Genomic DNA, 16,519 nt, shown 5'->3' with positions numbered 1-16,519 from the left:
CCTTTCTCTAAATTTTCTCTATAGCGTTCATCGAAAAGAACCGCCGCCTCCCCTCGAGGTATTCCATTTGAGTTCGCGAAGCATTTCCGAAACCCTTGCGTGTTTTTCGAACCTACCGGTAACTAATCTAGCTACCCGCCTTCAAATTGCTTCGATGTCTTTCTCTGATCCGATCTGGTACGGATCCCAAACACTCCAGAAATTCTCAAGAATTGGTCGCACTAGTGTCCTATATGCGATCTTCTTTACAGAGCACTCACACTTCGCTAACATTGTACCAATTAACTGAAGCCGACCATTGTCCTTCCGTAATACAATCCTCGCGCGCTCGTTCCAATTCACACAGCTTTGAACCTTTACACCCAGATATTTAAACTACGTAACGGTGTCAAGCAGTACACTACTAACGCCTTACCAAACATTATGGGTTGGTTTTTCCTACTCATCCACATTAACTTACATGTTTCTAATTTCAGAGCTGGCTGCCATTATAACTAGAAATTTTGTCTAAGTCATCTTGTATCCTCTTACAATCACTCAAATTTGGCGCCTTCCTGTATGCCACGACATCACCAGCTAACAACCGCAGACAGCTGCCCACCCTGTCGGCCAGATCGTTTATGTACACATAAAATAATAACGGTCCTATGACACTTCCCCTGGGAGACTCCTGACGGTACCCTTGTCTCTAATGAACACTCGCCGTCGGGGACAACGTACAGGGTTCTGTTACTTAGGAAGTCTTACAGCCAGTCACATTTCTGGGAACCTATTCCATTTGCTCGAGCTTCCCTTACCAGTCTGCAATGTGCCACCGTGTCAAATGCTTTCCGGAAATCTAGAAATATGGAAGCTGCCTGTCATAGTTTGCAGTATATTATGGTATACCATGTTAGAAAAGGGCATTCTTAGTTTCGCACGAACGTTGCCTTCTAAAACCGTGCTGATTCACGGTCATAAGCTTCTCCGTCCCCATGGGCGAGATATTTGCGATAAATGTAAGCTAAGTAAGGGGCCTATGCCGTAAATTACTCGTTGTAAAACTGAACTGGGATTCCATTAGGACCTGGCGACTTATTTGTTTTCTACTCTTTCAGTGGACCATCCCCTCTTGCTCTCGTTGCAGACGTTTGTGGTTACTTACTTCAGGCGAAGAATTACTACCTGAATCGGAGAAATATGGTTTGATCACAAACATGTAGGGTCATGTGAATACCACACGCCTATAGCATTAACAACAGGTGGGCATAACACTGTATTCAAAAACTGACGGTTCTAGGCGCTACAGTCTGTAACCACGCGATCGCTACAGTCGCAGGTTCGAATCCTGCCTCGGGCATGGATGTGTGTGATGTCCTTAGGTTAGTTAGGTTTAAGTAGTTCTAAGTTCTAGGGGACTGATGACCTCAGAAGTTAAGTCCCATAGTGCTCAGAGAGCCATTTTGAACCAAAAACTGAAAAACACAGTGTTAACTCCTACCTATCAGTCGAATATGGGGTGCCTTGGAAACCTGTTTTCTCGTATCGTAGACAACAACAAGCAAATCGTATTAATGAGTTTTAATACAAAAAAGTAAATGACAATACTGAACTTTGAATTTTACACAGCTGTGTCGCAAGCAAAGGGCGGCCGGCAAAATAATCGAGCTTCTTCAGTACAACAGTTCTAAGTTTGAACTACATAGTATGTGCGAGCGAGGTAATGAACTTGACCCTCCTATTCAGGTCGCTAGTCTTGAAGCTTCTCTTCAACTGGGCCGCGACCAATTGGGCGCGCCGCCTTTGTCCTCTTCCTATAGAGGTTGCTGTCGTCCTGGAGAGGCGTCGGTCAGCGTGCAATTGGCGGACGTCTTGTCACAGCCCTCTCTGCTCTGTCGTTCCCGACTGGCGTGTAAGCGCTTGACTTGACGTTGTGTCCGCCCCATGTGATAACCTCATCAGTAGTTTGCTTTTGAGGTATCGATTCTCAATTTGGCTGTAACGTGTCTACACACAGACGTAGTTCTCGTGCAAAGATACTGAGGTGAAATCGAAATACAGGGAAGTGAACGTATAAGGGAAAACAAAATCAGGCCGATGAAATGGTCGTTGGAGATTGAGCGCGAGTTTGGATAGAGGAAAGAGAGAATTAATCAGCTGACATCTTCTCAAAAAAGCCATCGCACCTTTCAAGTTAAACTATCTAGAAGAACCTCAGAAAATCTAAATCACGATGGCAGGGAGGTATTCGAAGGCAGCTACTCCCAAACGCGAATCAAGTGTCTTAACCATTGTGCCCCCTAGCTCGATGTTAAACAGAGATCATGTGGCAAGAGATAACTAAAGTCGTCCCTGCAATAACTGGTTACACGGAATCAATACCGCACATCCGCAACACAGATCTATCTCATACTCCAGAATACGGCAAAACAAAACAAAAAAGAAAGAATAAATAAAAAGAAAAAATAGAAATAAAACAGTTTAACTTTAAGTATACCATTGTACATAAAGGCACAACACACATCAGCCGTAAATATTAAAAAATCACTGGTGTTACACTATGGAAATTGGAAGCGACTTGGAATGAACCTCCAACCCAAGAATTGGAATCGTCTGATATGAAAATAAAGAAATTGACAGTTATAATTTTATATATTTTATTTGCTTTTGCTACAACCCCTCGTTACGAATTTACATGGAGATCCAAAAGAGTTACCACGTGTCGACATACATCACAAGCTCTCTATTACAGTCTAAAGATTCATTACATACAGGGTGTCAAAAAAAGCCAACGCTTGGTATGCTGTGCGGGAAGACACGGGTTTTCAAGAAGGAACCCATATCTGGGAACGTGCAGGTTGGGCGCTAGAAAGAGTTAAAGTCTGAGATGGGAGGGCGTTCCACACTACGTCAATAAACCCAACATGAGGTGCACATCGCTCTGTCTACATTATCCGCAGCTCGTGGTCTCGCGGTCGCGTTCTCGCTTTCCGAGCACGGGGTCCCGGGTGCGACTCCCGGCGGGGTCAGGGATTTACACCTGCCTCGAGATGACTGGGTGTTTGTGATGTCCTCATCATTTCATCATCATTCATGCAAGTGGCGGGATTGGAGTGAACAAAGGTTGGGAATTTGTACGGGCGCTGATAACCGCGCAGTTGAGCGCCCGACAATCCAAACATAATCATCATCTGTCTACATTATAAACGGGCTTCGAACTGAGTACTTCCAACGGTTATACAGAGCCTACTTCAGCGATGCTGAGCCGCATGCACATGACCCAATACGTGCGACAGTCTTCGAAGTATTTCAGTCGCTCCGCGGACTCGCGCAATACGATCCTCGGCGGACGTAAAAAATGTGCTATACACCATACACTTTATACTTTCCCACAGAAAACAGTCGAGAGGTGTCAGATCTGGCGATTGTGCTGGCCACGGAACTGGTCCACCTCTACCAATCCATCTATTGGGATATGTGAGCTGAGTTGATTCCGCACATCCATATCGAAATGTGCTAGAGCTGGTTGTTGGTTGGTTGTTGGTTGTTTTGGGGAAGGAGACCAGACAGCGTGGTCATCGGTCTCTTCGGATTAGGGAAGGATGGGGAAGGAAGTCGGCCGTGCCCTTTCAGAGGAACCATCCCGGCATTTGCCTGGAGTGATTTAGGGAAATCACGGAAAACCTAAATCAGGATGGCCGGACGCGGGATTGAACCGTCGTCCTCCCGAATGCGAGTCCGGTGTCCAACCACTGCGCCACCTCGCTCGGTGTGCTAGAGCTTCGTCGTGTTGCAGCCACATATACATCCGAACATTTAGTGGCACTACATCCGACAGAGAAAGCAAAACATCTTTAATGAATGTGAGGTAGATCCGTCCTGCTACTTTGTTTGGCGGTAGATATAGCAAAATGATATGGTCAACAATTACCCCGGCTGAGATGTTCATACCGACCAAGTGTTGGTGATTTTGAACCACCCGCATAGGCGGATTATCGTCCGCCCAAACATGCATGATATGCAAATGTAATATGCCGTCTGTGGTGAACGTGCATTCTTCCGTGAATAGCACCAAGCTAGGGAACTGTGGGTGGTGTAACCATTGTTGTAAATACCACCGCCATAACTCTACCCGCAGTGGGTAGTTCTCGACCCGTAATGCCTGTACTCTCTGAAGATGGTATGGATAGAGTCGGTATTCATAGACAACACGTCATACGCCACTTTTACCCGTGTGCAGCGCCTGTGACACTTGCCGAGTACTGGTGGCTTGGTCCTCTTCGAACATTGTCAGGACGTCCTCCTCCAACTGTGGTGTTCGAGCCGAAAGTGGGCGACCCGCATCACGTTTCGGCACCTGGCAGAGGGCAAACAGTAGACTGGTAACTTTATGGCTTCTCTGAAGCGTCTATCGATGGTAGCGAACGTGGAAAATGTTCTGCATACAGTCTTGCAGCAGCTCTCCCGCTGCTATATGCTTTGCCATATGCATACATCAAGTCGGTCATTTTCGTATCTGTGTACTGATACACGTCGCCCTGCTGTCAACAACATTACTACACTCGCAAACCACACAAGATCCGCTGCAGGATGTGTACAGGGGCTGTGTGACGGAACGTAGCACATCTCCAGGAATGTTATCAGGCTCAAGTCGTCCATGCGCATTACACAGATGGCTACAGAGTTGCATACCTTCCGTATTGACACCAAAACGAATCGGAGCAAACCGTTACAACGGTTCGTTAGGGCCAACCGCAAATTGAGACGCGTATAGCACGTGTGACGTGACACGACACAACATCGCGACACGCACGTTCCGCGCCAAGTCGCCTGGATCCAGTGCATATTGCGACGCGTACGCCATACTTCGCACGCGCCGCCTGGCGACGCTCTGCGCTGACAGAACCGAAGCGCGCGCAACCTGTTATCTTTCTCAAACGATTTTACAGAAACTACTCACTGAAAATATTTGATTTTTACCTTACTTGTAGCGTTATATGTCAGCTTCGTGGCGAAGTGACCATCATCTCGCTAATGGCCATTCTTATTGTGGTGTACACATTTTAGTAAGACGCTACACAAAATTCGAAAAATTTGCAATGAAAAATAGGGGTCGCAATGATTTTGCGTTTGGTGCGTATTACGCCGTGTACTGCTACGTATGAAATTTAGATAACATGTTGGACTTCTCTTTAGACTTGGGAGGAGGTCTCTACCTGCCTCCGATCTCGAGAAAATGGATCCTATGTAGCGCACTCACATCCAATCTCACGGCCGCGAAAACGAAATACTTGCAACATCTCTCATATCTCCTAAACCGCTCGAGACATAGGAACGAAAGTTTGTCAAATGATAGCACACAAGGAAGAGGGTGTTTTGCCAATTCTTAAACACACGGAACTTTCTTATCTATGGAGATATATCAGTACTTATACTCCCCTAATTATTTATTTCACTCCAGTGACTGTAATTTTTTAAGACTTATCGACAACTAGCGAAACAAGAGCTTCATAGTATGAAAATAAACATGAAATTTCTTCTTTTATGTTACTGCAAACCGAAACTAAGAGGTTTTTCGTAAGCTATTGAGCTCTGTGCTTGCCAATTACTTGTTTAATGGGGCACTCCATTTCGGAATTCTGTCGCAATAGCTGCTGTGAGATGAGTTTGGCAAATTACACTGTGGCAAGGGAAGTACAATTAAACCAGTCACCAAGAGAAATGTGGCCGTTACTGATAAACGGCGATGCTTCTTCGAATAAGGAAAGGTTAACAACTCACACAAAAATAGATTGCCAATTCTGTTGGAATTTTGGTGGAATCCCCGTAACCCATCGTATTTTTAACTCTGAGCGACTGGAATGGAAAGTTACCAAAGGATTTTATTCCTTCACTTGTTCTGAGCGATATTAAAATAATGACGAGCGTTCCTTCAGGCGGAATGATAGCCACATGCCAGATACTGGTTACTCATATACGGCTTGTCAAACTGACAATGTGTGATCTCAAATAAAATAGTTGTTATTGAGAAAAATAAACAATTGATCTGTCGCAAAACACAACGGTCAGTGAACTATCAGCAGCGGGTGGCAGGAATGCAAAAGCTAGCCATGTGTGCCTTGTGAGCTAGAGTTCGAAAAACACTGTCAGCAGTACATTTCAACAAATTAAATGTATCTAATCATGACACTCTTCTAGGATATTCCTACTTTCTTAATAATACCGACCATTACCTTCATTTGTTTAGCCTGTTGTATAATTAGTTTATTAATACTGATAATGTGTATTTAACAATTGAAATGCTTTTTCTCATCACGACGAACCAATTACAACATTGTCATTTGTGACTGCTTTTCGAATGTTTCTAGCTTGCAGTGGAAATGTGGTGTTCACATGCATGTAGTACAGTGTACATTATTACATCCGTATCCAAGTAATCGCAGTGAGACCTCTATACTTCAGATTTTGGACGCTTTGTACCAGGAGCACAAAGGGATCACACCTGTGCAGATTATCCCTTTCCAAATTTTTGTAACAGATCGTAGCAATACGCCAGCATACTAGGCAGCGAGAAGATAACCTTGTTTTACTTTCCTGCCTTGCTTCTTAATCACACGATTTTATAATATTCCTTGCTTCCTTATTCATTACCCTCTGACCCTTATTGCGATCTGAAGACATCGCGGAGGCATATGATACAATTCCAGCGGCCAATGGCTCACCAGTTACTGGAGTATGCATTTTTTTACGGAAGAAAAACAAAATATACAGATATAAATAACAAAAATGTATAACGTACAAACAAAGAAAGCTGGAGCGTTTCAATGGCGAAAAACGAAACATCCCAAAGGCAATAAAATTTAGCATACAGTAAGGCAATATTTATCGTATGGGCAATACTACCACTGCTCATATGCGCCGTGCCGATTTGAGCATATGGCCGGACTACTTTTCCGCTCCCCGCCTCAAATTTCCCACAGTGCTGGCTGGCGAGACAGGCGCGAGGCGCGGCACGAGAAACTGTGCCACAACCACAACGCCGCGCGACCTGGCGCAGGCGCGTGTCGCGTCCCAATTTGCGCGGTCCCATTTGAACCTGTGAAGTTATAAAAACGCAACCTGCGATGCGTCGCGCTATACGCGTCTCAGTTTGTGCCTAGCCTAGTCTGTTGCCTTGCCGCGCAAATGTTGATTTTTTTTTTTGGGGGGGGGGGGAGGAGGGGCACCCCGTATAAACGTTGAGCTCCAAACCATACGACATGCGAAATAATACAGTAAACTAATTTATTACTTCGTTCAGTGGTAGGAGTCAACACACAGACGAAGTACAATAAATCTACTGATGCACATGAAAATCTTGAGGCCGTAGTGCACTAGTATGACGTTGTGGCTCAACCAGTGAGCTCTTAATCTGCAGTCGACGTTTACTGCGCTGGCCGTGATTTAAGCAACCGAAAAGAGTGATTTGCCAAGTAGAACGACGGCCCACTGCCACAATACCTTGCAATTGCTGTCATTAGCGAGTGATGCCTCTGCTTATTTTCCCTTTGCTTTTTGCACACGAAGCAGAGGCCGAAACGCGAGAACAGTTTTCGCCTTGGCCCCACTTCATTTTTACGCGTACTTGAGGCGCTGCCGCCCACCTGCCCCAGGTGTTGAAAAACGCTCGTGACACGTCTTCGCCGCTGCCAAGTTTCGTGATGGCGGCAGCACAAGCTGCTCCACGCGACAGATTCAGCTAATGGCCCCGATGAAACGTACGCCATTTCGTTCAAAACGTTTCGATTCAGTAAAAGCAGCCGGTATGCTACTTTTAGTTACGAGGTCGCAGGAGCTGTCAGTAATGTTTCTCCTGACGAAAAGTTCTCCAGTTGTGGGTAACGTATCTCTCTTCTTTCCATTCCCTGGTTCGATTCCCGACGGGGTCAAGGATTTTCTCTGCCTCGTGATGACTGGGTGTTGTGTGATGTCCTTAGGTTAGTTAGGTTTAAGTAGTTCTAAGTTCTAGGGGACTGATGACCATAGATGTTAAGTCCCATAGTGCTCAGAGCCATTTTCTTCTTCTCATTAGGACGGCCCGGATGTCTCTACCCTTACTATGTAGAAGGGGGGGCAGAAGAAAAACAAGGAAGATTATGGTTTAATGTCCCGTCGACAAAGAGGTCATTAGAGGCGGAGCACAAGCTCGAACTGTCGAACTGGGGAAGGAATCAGTCGTGCCCTTTCAAAGGAGTCATCGTGGCATTCGCCTTGTGTGCTTTAGGGAAATCAGGGAAATTTAAATCTGAATGGCCAGACAGGGATATGAATCGGAGTCCTTCGGACTGCGAGTTCAGTGTCTCACCACTGTGCCGCCTTTCTCGGTGTGTACAAAATCGACGGACTAATGCTGATATCATTTTGACGAGCATGGATTTTCCATATAGAGATTAGTGGCCAGACATTTGGTGTTTGGACAGAGCCACCAAGAGAATTTGGACTCAAGATAAAAACGACGGAACGGTGTTGCAAAGACGTAGACGGCCGGCTTTACCCACTTTGTTAGAAGAGAAACAGCTCATGACGACTAAACATTTTAAATATCGGGGAAATATTGTACCAGCATAAGGTTCTCTTCATTAATTCACGAACTGTGTCACTGTTAGTGAAAGATCAACTCCGTCCAAACAAGCCACGGAAGGGCCAACAGCACCGACCGCGCGCCGTGTCATTCTCAGTTAACAGGCTTCACTGGATGCGGATACGGAGGACCACGTGGTCAGCACACCGCTCTCCCGGCAGCTGTTAGTTTTCGTGACCGGAGCCGCTGCTCCTCAATGAAACTTCAGAAGGCCTGAGTGCACGCCGCTTGCCAACAGCACTCGGCAGACCTGTAAGGTCGCCCCTCCAAGGTCTAGCCAAGCCCGAGCGTGATTGGTTTTGTTAATCTGACGGAACCCGGTATTACCACTGTGGCACGGCCGTGGACGAAAGGATCTACACTGCATTGAAAATTATTTTTTTAACACGAAAGTATCAGTAAAGTGTAAACAAGTCATCAGTCACACATATTTCATCCCAATGTCGACATCCATCGGGATGTCCTTCCCCCGATTTCTACGGTCCAACTGTCCTAGGTTTGGCTACCTGTCTTATGGCCTTTCCGTCGATGGGAAGTCAAATTCTAATTTTATTTCCTTCTTTGTGAAACCTGGATCACGGATCATGAATCTGGATGATGGAAATAGAATCCAAGCAGCTGAGACGAACGTTGTTGGAAGCATGACTGATAAGACAAAATTATGGAAGAAACACTACGTAAATTGCTCAAATCAACAAACAAAAGGATACCCTATCTGTACATAGATATGCAGAGGACAGAAAAGCAAGGCGAATGAATGTTTACCAAACTGAGGAACATATTTATGATATACAGTTGAAAGCTGAAGAGCCAAGGGATAAACACGATTACGCTTGATAGAAGTGAAGGATAAAGTCTTACAGACAGGAATGGTCTGGTGTGGACAACAAAAGGAAGTTTAAAGATAAACACTGCTGAAAGGGCTACGTTTGGTTACATACCTAACAGAGCGAACGACGGAAGTTATTGACGTATGACTCTATGCGTGTATTCTTACACCAGGTAGCACACCGACTATAAAGCATAGGTAGGTTTTCCGATGTGAGGCTGCACGTGGGCAATCGCAACCTACTTTTGGGCGTGTTTACAGCTTCCAATGCATGCATTGTAGCTCAAAACTCGAGCTCTTCTTACACATTTGCCGTGGATTTTAATCAGTCAGCATCAAGATATGTTCACAAAATTCAAGAGAAGTTGGAGAATATATCTCCATTGGTTAGCAAAGATTGACTACGTGAATCAAATCGAAAGAGATCCAAATGGCGATTCCCACTCAGACAGACCTCCCTCATCGGTCACTGCAAAGAAAGTTATTGTAGAGTGGAAACTAGTAGTTTAAGCCACGTGTTTTTTTTCAGACCACTGGATGGGTGAAATCATTCAGAATGTATGGATCTATAACTCGCACATGTTTCTAGGACCCATTCGAGTGAGGTCGATTTCTTGTTTGTGAACAACATACTCTGCGGAAGGAACCAAAGGAAAATTACTAAGTCGAAATACAGCGGAATACATAGCAGCAACTTACAAACTCTCTTGGCAATAGGGTGACTGTCTGCAGCCGGCCAAAGTGGCCAAGTGGTTCTAGGCGCTACAGACTGGAACCGCGCGACCGCTACGGTCGCAGGTTCGAATCCTGCCTCAGGCATTGATGTGTGTGTTGTCTTTAGGTTAGTTATGTTTAAGTAGTTCTAAGTTCTAGGGGACTGATGACCACTACAGTTAAGTCCCATAGGGCTCAGAGCAATTTCAACCATTTGATGTCTGCAAGGAAGTTATTCATAACTGTCATTTACTGAAGTGCTACAGCCGGATGTCAGACTGAAGAAGCCAACAAATTTGGATCACACATTATGTATGTAAGGTTATTTGGAATCCGTAGTCGTCTTAACTATCTTGTGAATTGGAAATAAGTAATGGAGGATTATCAAAGTCGCGTGATTTTCAAGACTTGAATATAGAAAGACGTGGCCGGATGAGAAAGAATACGCTTCGAGACCCAGAGTGTAGACCACAGTATACACTTGTCGCTACTAGGGAAGGAAATGAAACGGTTGAATCTACACCACGCTTCAGGGTGAGAGACGCTTCCACCAGGGCTACTAATGCAACGTAAGACTCTAGAACAATACACTGCCATTCTTTCATACCCATACAATAACAATGGCGTCTTTCACTAAAACTATTTACCAGCGAGAATTCTGTTTCTATCCATTTCATTTTTATAGCCATGAGTACCGATTTTCTTTTGCACGGTATATTGATGATGCATTGTATAATGACAATAATTCCCCTGAACAAGTTTGTTTACTGTCAGCAACAAAGTCCTATCTAGCAATAGAAATCGAAAATTCACTTCGCGTTAATTATTCATATTGTGTAATTTGCCCATGTAATCTTCGGATAATATGCGAAATATCTCAATACAGAGTGGCGTGTTACCGTCCAGTGAAAAACTAACGTTTCCTTCTTCGTAAAGGGAAGGAAAAATACAAACAATAATCACGAAAACCACTAACTCTGCAATATTCATGGTTCGGACAGCGTTTTTATTCCCTTAGTTTCACCGACTTGTGAAGTAAGTCAAAACAATTAGGAGATATGAGGAAATGCCACATAAATATCAGTTGTTAATCCATTATCATACGACACATGCACACATGACGTTATAGGAACAGAAAGCTGGCTAAAGCCGGAGATAAATTCTGCGGAAATTTTTAGAGGCGCAGACCGTGCTCCGAAAGGATAGATCAAATAAAGTAGGTGGTGGTGTGTTTGTGTCTGTTGGTAGTAGTTTATCTTGTTGTGAAGTTGAAAAAGATAGTTCCTGCGAATTACTATGGGTAGGGGTTATACTCAACAGCCGTACCAAAATAATAATTGGCTCCTTCTACCGACCCCCCCCCCCCCCCCCCCTCCCGACTCAGATGATATAGAAGCTGAACGGTTCAAAGAAAACTTTAATCTCTTTACAAATAAGTACCCCACTCATACAGTTATAATTGGTGGAGACTTCAATCTAACCTCGATTTGTTTGCGAAAATACAAGTTCAAATCCGGTGGTAGACAGAAAACATCTTCCGAAATTTTATTAAATGCTTTCTCTGAGAATTACTTTGAACAGTTACTTCGTGAGCCCACACGAATTGTAAATGGTTGCGAAAACACACTTGATCTCTTAGCCACCATTATTCCTCTTCTAATAGAGAGCGTCATGACGGATACAGGGATTAGTGAACACAAGGTCATTGTAGCGAGGCTCAGAACCATATCAACCAAAACCACTAAAAATAAAAGCAAAACATATCTATTTAAAGCAGCAGGCAAAAATTCGCTTGAGGCCTTCCTAAGAGTGAGTCTCCATTCCTTCCAAGCTAATTATGTAAGTGTTGACCAGATATGGGTCAAATTCAAATGTACAGTATCGACAGCAATAGATAGATACATACCGCGTAAGTTAATAAGACACGGGACTGATCCACCATAGTACACAAAACATGTCAGAACACTGGGGTAGAAGCAACGAAAAAAGCATGCCAAATTCAGAAGAGCGGAAAATCCCCAAGACTGGCTATTCGAGATTTAGCGCGGACGTCAATGCGAGAGGCTTTTAATAGTTTCCACAATGAAACATTGTCTCAAAATATGATAGAAAAACCAAAGAGATTCTGCTCGTATGTAAATTACACCAGTGGTAAAAAACAGTCAGTACCATCACTGTGCGACAGCAATGGAAAAGTTACGATGATGGTGCCACTAAAGAGGAGTTACTAAATACAATTTTCCGTAATTGCTTCACGAAAGCAGACGAAGTAAATATTCCAGAATTCTAAACTAGAACAGCTGTTAGCATGAGTGACATAAAAGTAGATATCTTAGGTTTTGCGAAACAACTCAAATCATTTAAGAAAGGCAAGTCTTCTGGTCCAGATGGTATACCAATCAAGTTCCTCTCAGAGTATGCAGACACAATAGCGCCTTTCTTAGCAATCATACACATTGACGAAAGGTCTGTTCCTAAAGACTGGAAAGTAGCACAGGTCACACCAATATTCAAGAAAGGAAATAGGAGTAACCCACTGAATTACAGACCCATATCAATGTCCTCAATTTGCAGTAGGATTTTGGAGCATATACTGCACTCTAACATTTTGAATCACCTTGAAGAAAACGACTTATTGATACATAAGCAACACTGATTCAGAAAATATCGTTCCTGTGCAGCACAGCTAGCTCTTTATTCCCATGAAGTAATGCGTGTTGTTGACAAGGGATCTCTGAACCATTTCATATTCCTAGATTTCCAGAAGGCTTTTGATACCGTTCCTCACAAGCGACTATTAATCAAATTTCGTGCATATGGAGTATCGTCTCAGTTGTGTGACTGTATCACAGTTGGTAGTGATAGACGGTAAATTATCGAGTAGAGCAATATCTGGCGTTCCGCAAGGTAGTGTAGGCCCTCTGCTGTTCCCGATTTATATAAATGACCTAGGTGATAATGTGAGCAGCCCCCTTAGATTGTTTGCAGATGACGCTGTAATTTACCGTCTAGTAAAATCATCAGACGATCAATTCCAATTACAAAATTATCTAGAGAGAATTTCTGTATGGTGCGAAAAGTGGAAATTTGCACGAAACAAAAAAAAGTGTGCGGTCATCCACATGGGTACTAAAAGAAATCCGATAAATTTTGGGTATACGATAAATTGCACAAATCTAAGGGCTGTCAATTCCAGAAAATACCTAGGAATTACAATTACGAACAACTTAAATTGGAAAGACCACATAAATAATACTGTGGGGAGGGCGAAACAATGACTGCGCTTTGTTGGCAGGACACTTAGAATATGCGACAAACCCACTAAAGAGACAGCCTACATTACACTTGTCCGTCCTCTGCTGTAACATTGCTGCGCGGTATGGGATCCTTAACAGGTAGGACTGACGGAGGACATCGAAAAAGTGCACGGATAGGCAGCTCGTTTTGTGTCATCACGCAATAGGGGTGAGAGTGTCACTGGTATGATACGCGAGTTGGGGTGGCAGTCACTGAGACAAAGGCGGTTTTCTTTGGGACGAGATCTATTTACGAAATTTCAATCACCAACTTTCTCTTCCGAATGCGTAAATATTTTGTTGACACCCATTTACGTAGGGAGAATTGATCATCATAATAAAATAAGAGAAATCAGAGCTCGAACGGAAAGATTTAGGTGTTCCTTTTTCCCATGCCATTCGAGAGTGAAATAGTAGAGAAGTAGTATGAAAATGGTTCGATGAACCCTCTGCCAGGCACTTAAGTGTGAATTACAGAGTAACCATGTAGACGTAGACTACTGAGTACAATGTACTTACGTTTTATGGCCTGTATGACTCAAGACCTGAGAGGGCCCTCTTTAAATTTTTATTTATTTATTCTCTTAACCAAGAAAACTGTCGTACATTCAGCATATTACAGATAAGAGCGAGCAGCCTCATTCGAGAACTAGACGATGAAATGCAGTCATTATTTGCCTTCGTCTTCATTGTTATCTTGTTTGTTACATCCTTCCTTCGCTCACAAGGAATATCTTTCATATAATTCGTGAACACTTCTGTGGTGGGTGGGTGACACGCCCACCGGATGAGCACTGATTTTCACTTCGTGCAGAAACATCGTGGTGGACTGCCTCTGCACAATGCGTCTGACAACTGCACATGCGTAGACGTGTCGTGGAATTGTGGACTGCGGGTAGCATGCATGCAAACAGCGGTCAGGTCAAAGCTGTTCTACTCACTGCGGTGAGACTACATGTTACCTCCGACTGTGATTTGAAACATACAACTTAAGAACCTTTAACGCCGGCCGGTGTGGCCGTGCAGTTCTAAGCGCTTCAGTCTGGAACCGCGTGACCGCTACGGTCGCAGGTTCGACTCCTGCCTCGGGCATGGATGTGTGTGATGTCCTTAGGTTAGTTAGGTTTAAGTAGTTCTAAGTTCTAGGGGACTTATGACCACAGCAGTTGAGTCCCATAGTGCTCAGAGCCATTTGAACCATTTTTGAACCTTTAACAATGAGAAGTTCAGCGACATGGTTGTACATTCTCTCTTTTCTTTAGGTACCTCCAAATATGTGCAATAATCGTCGGAGAAAGTCAGTGGTTGATTTAATTACTTTTTTTCTAGTGGATGGTGGATAGTTACAGAGCCCACACGTTCCGTCTTTTAATTAGAGGCAGAAACTCAATTCGGTATCTGTCACAACTTTATACAATTCCTTCGAATAAAAGTTCACTTAAACACGAGTAACAAGCAGAGGTGTCTGGAATACACACACTCGTCCACAAGCTGGATAACTCAGAGGTGTGTGTCCGCTGGATAGCTTGCCTCCTAACAGAAGACTATAACAAGCAACGAAGGACAATCTGTGAGGAACTGCTTCCGCGTTGCGCAGCTGATAGTAGCAATTTCTTGTGGAGTACCTTCACAGGTGATGAAACATGTGTTCTTCACTTCCAATCGGAAACAAAACGGTAATCCATAGAGTGGCGCCACATCACCTCTCCTCCGAAGAAAAAGTTCAAAGCCTCATCCTTAGCCGGTACAGTCATGGCGCCGGCCTTCTGGGACTCTGACGGGGTTATTCTGTATGATGTCCTACACTCCGTGGCTCAACGATCAACTCTGATGTGTGCCCTCAGGAAACTGAAGAAATGACTTCAGCGTGTTGGTCGCCACAAAAATGCAAACGAACTTTCACTTCTCCATGACAATGCAAGGCTTCACACAAGTTTGAGCAGCCAAGAGGAGTTCAAAAAACCTTATTGGACTACTCTTCCTCATCCATCCTATAGCCCGTCCAATGAAGGATGTGCTCCGCGGGAAGCAGTACGTGAATGATGGGGAGGTTATTGATGCAACAATACGTTGGCTCCGACGTCGAATAGTAGAGTGGTACAATGCGGGCTACATGACCTTCAAGTAACGAGGCGTAAGGCCGTCGCATTGAACGGAGTCTAAGTCGAAAAATAGATCAAAAATGTGCTGTATCATTACTGATCGCTCCTCGTACATTGATAAAGTAGCAATATTTTCCGTCGCGCTCAGCAGTGTTAAATCTGCACTTTACTGGAGACACAGGCACGATTAACAAGCACAGAAGATTAAATTATTTTGCAGCGTCAAAGTAAAACTAAAAATATTCACCGATAAAAAATACCTGTTTGACACACTTTCCCCGCAGTACACAGATTCGAATTTAGTGGAAATAAACAAGTATTTCATAAGTGACTGATCGCAGGTATCTGTATTTGTATTCAGTTATTTGTGTTCAGTTAATGTACAGCCGCGGTGCTGTACATTATCAATAATGAATAAATTTAAACAGAAATGTGCCGTTTCTATAAACCATAAAAATATTGAACCTACTGGTCGACGTCCCACGTAATGTTTCCCGCGGAGCGCATCCTTCATTGGGCTAAACAGATGGAAAGCAGAAGAGTCGAGACCTGGGATTTAGGATGGATGAGGAAGAAGAGTCCAATGACGTTTTGTGAACTCCTCTTGGTTGCGCAGACTTGTGTGAAGACTTGCGTTGTCATGGAAAAGGAGAAGTTCGTTAGCGTTTATGTGGCTACGAACACGATGAAGTCGTTCCCTCACTCTCCTGAGGGTAAATGTCAGAGTTAATCATTGAACACGAGATAGGAGCTCATCATTATATACGAGATGGGACATCAAACAGAACAATCCCGTCAGAGTACCAGAAGACCGCTTTGGAGATTTTCTTCGGAGGCGAGGTGGTGTGAGGCTACTCCATGGATTACCGTGTTGTTTCCGGCTCGAAGTGATGAATCCTTGTTTCTCTCGCCTGTGACGATGTTCGACAAAAAGTTCTCACGATCAGCCTCGCAACGTGCAAGTAATTCCTCGCAGATG

Source organism: Schistocerca gregaria, chromosome X (assembly GCF_023897955.1).
Source record: "Schistocerca gregaria isolate iqSchGreg1 chromosome X, iqSchGreg1.2, whole genome shotgun sequence".
Taxonomy (NCBI): domain Eukaryota; kingdom Metazoa; phylum Arthropoda; class Insecta; order Orthoptera; family Acrididae; genus Schistocerca; species Schistocerca gregaria.
This window is presented reverse-complemented; position numbering follows the sequence as displayed.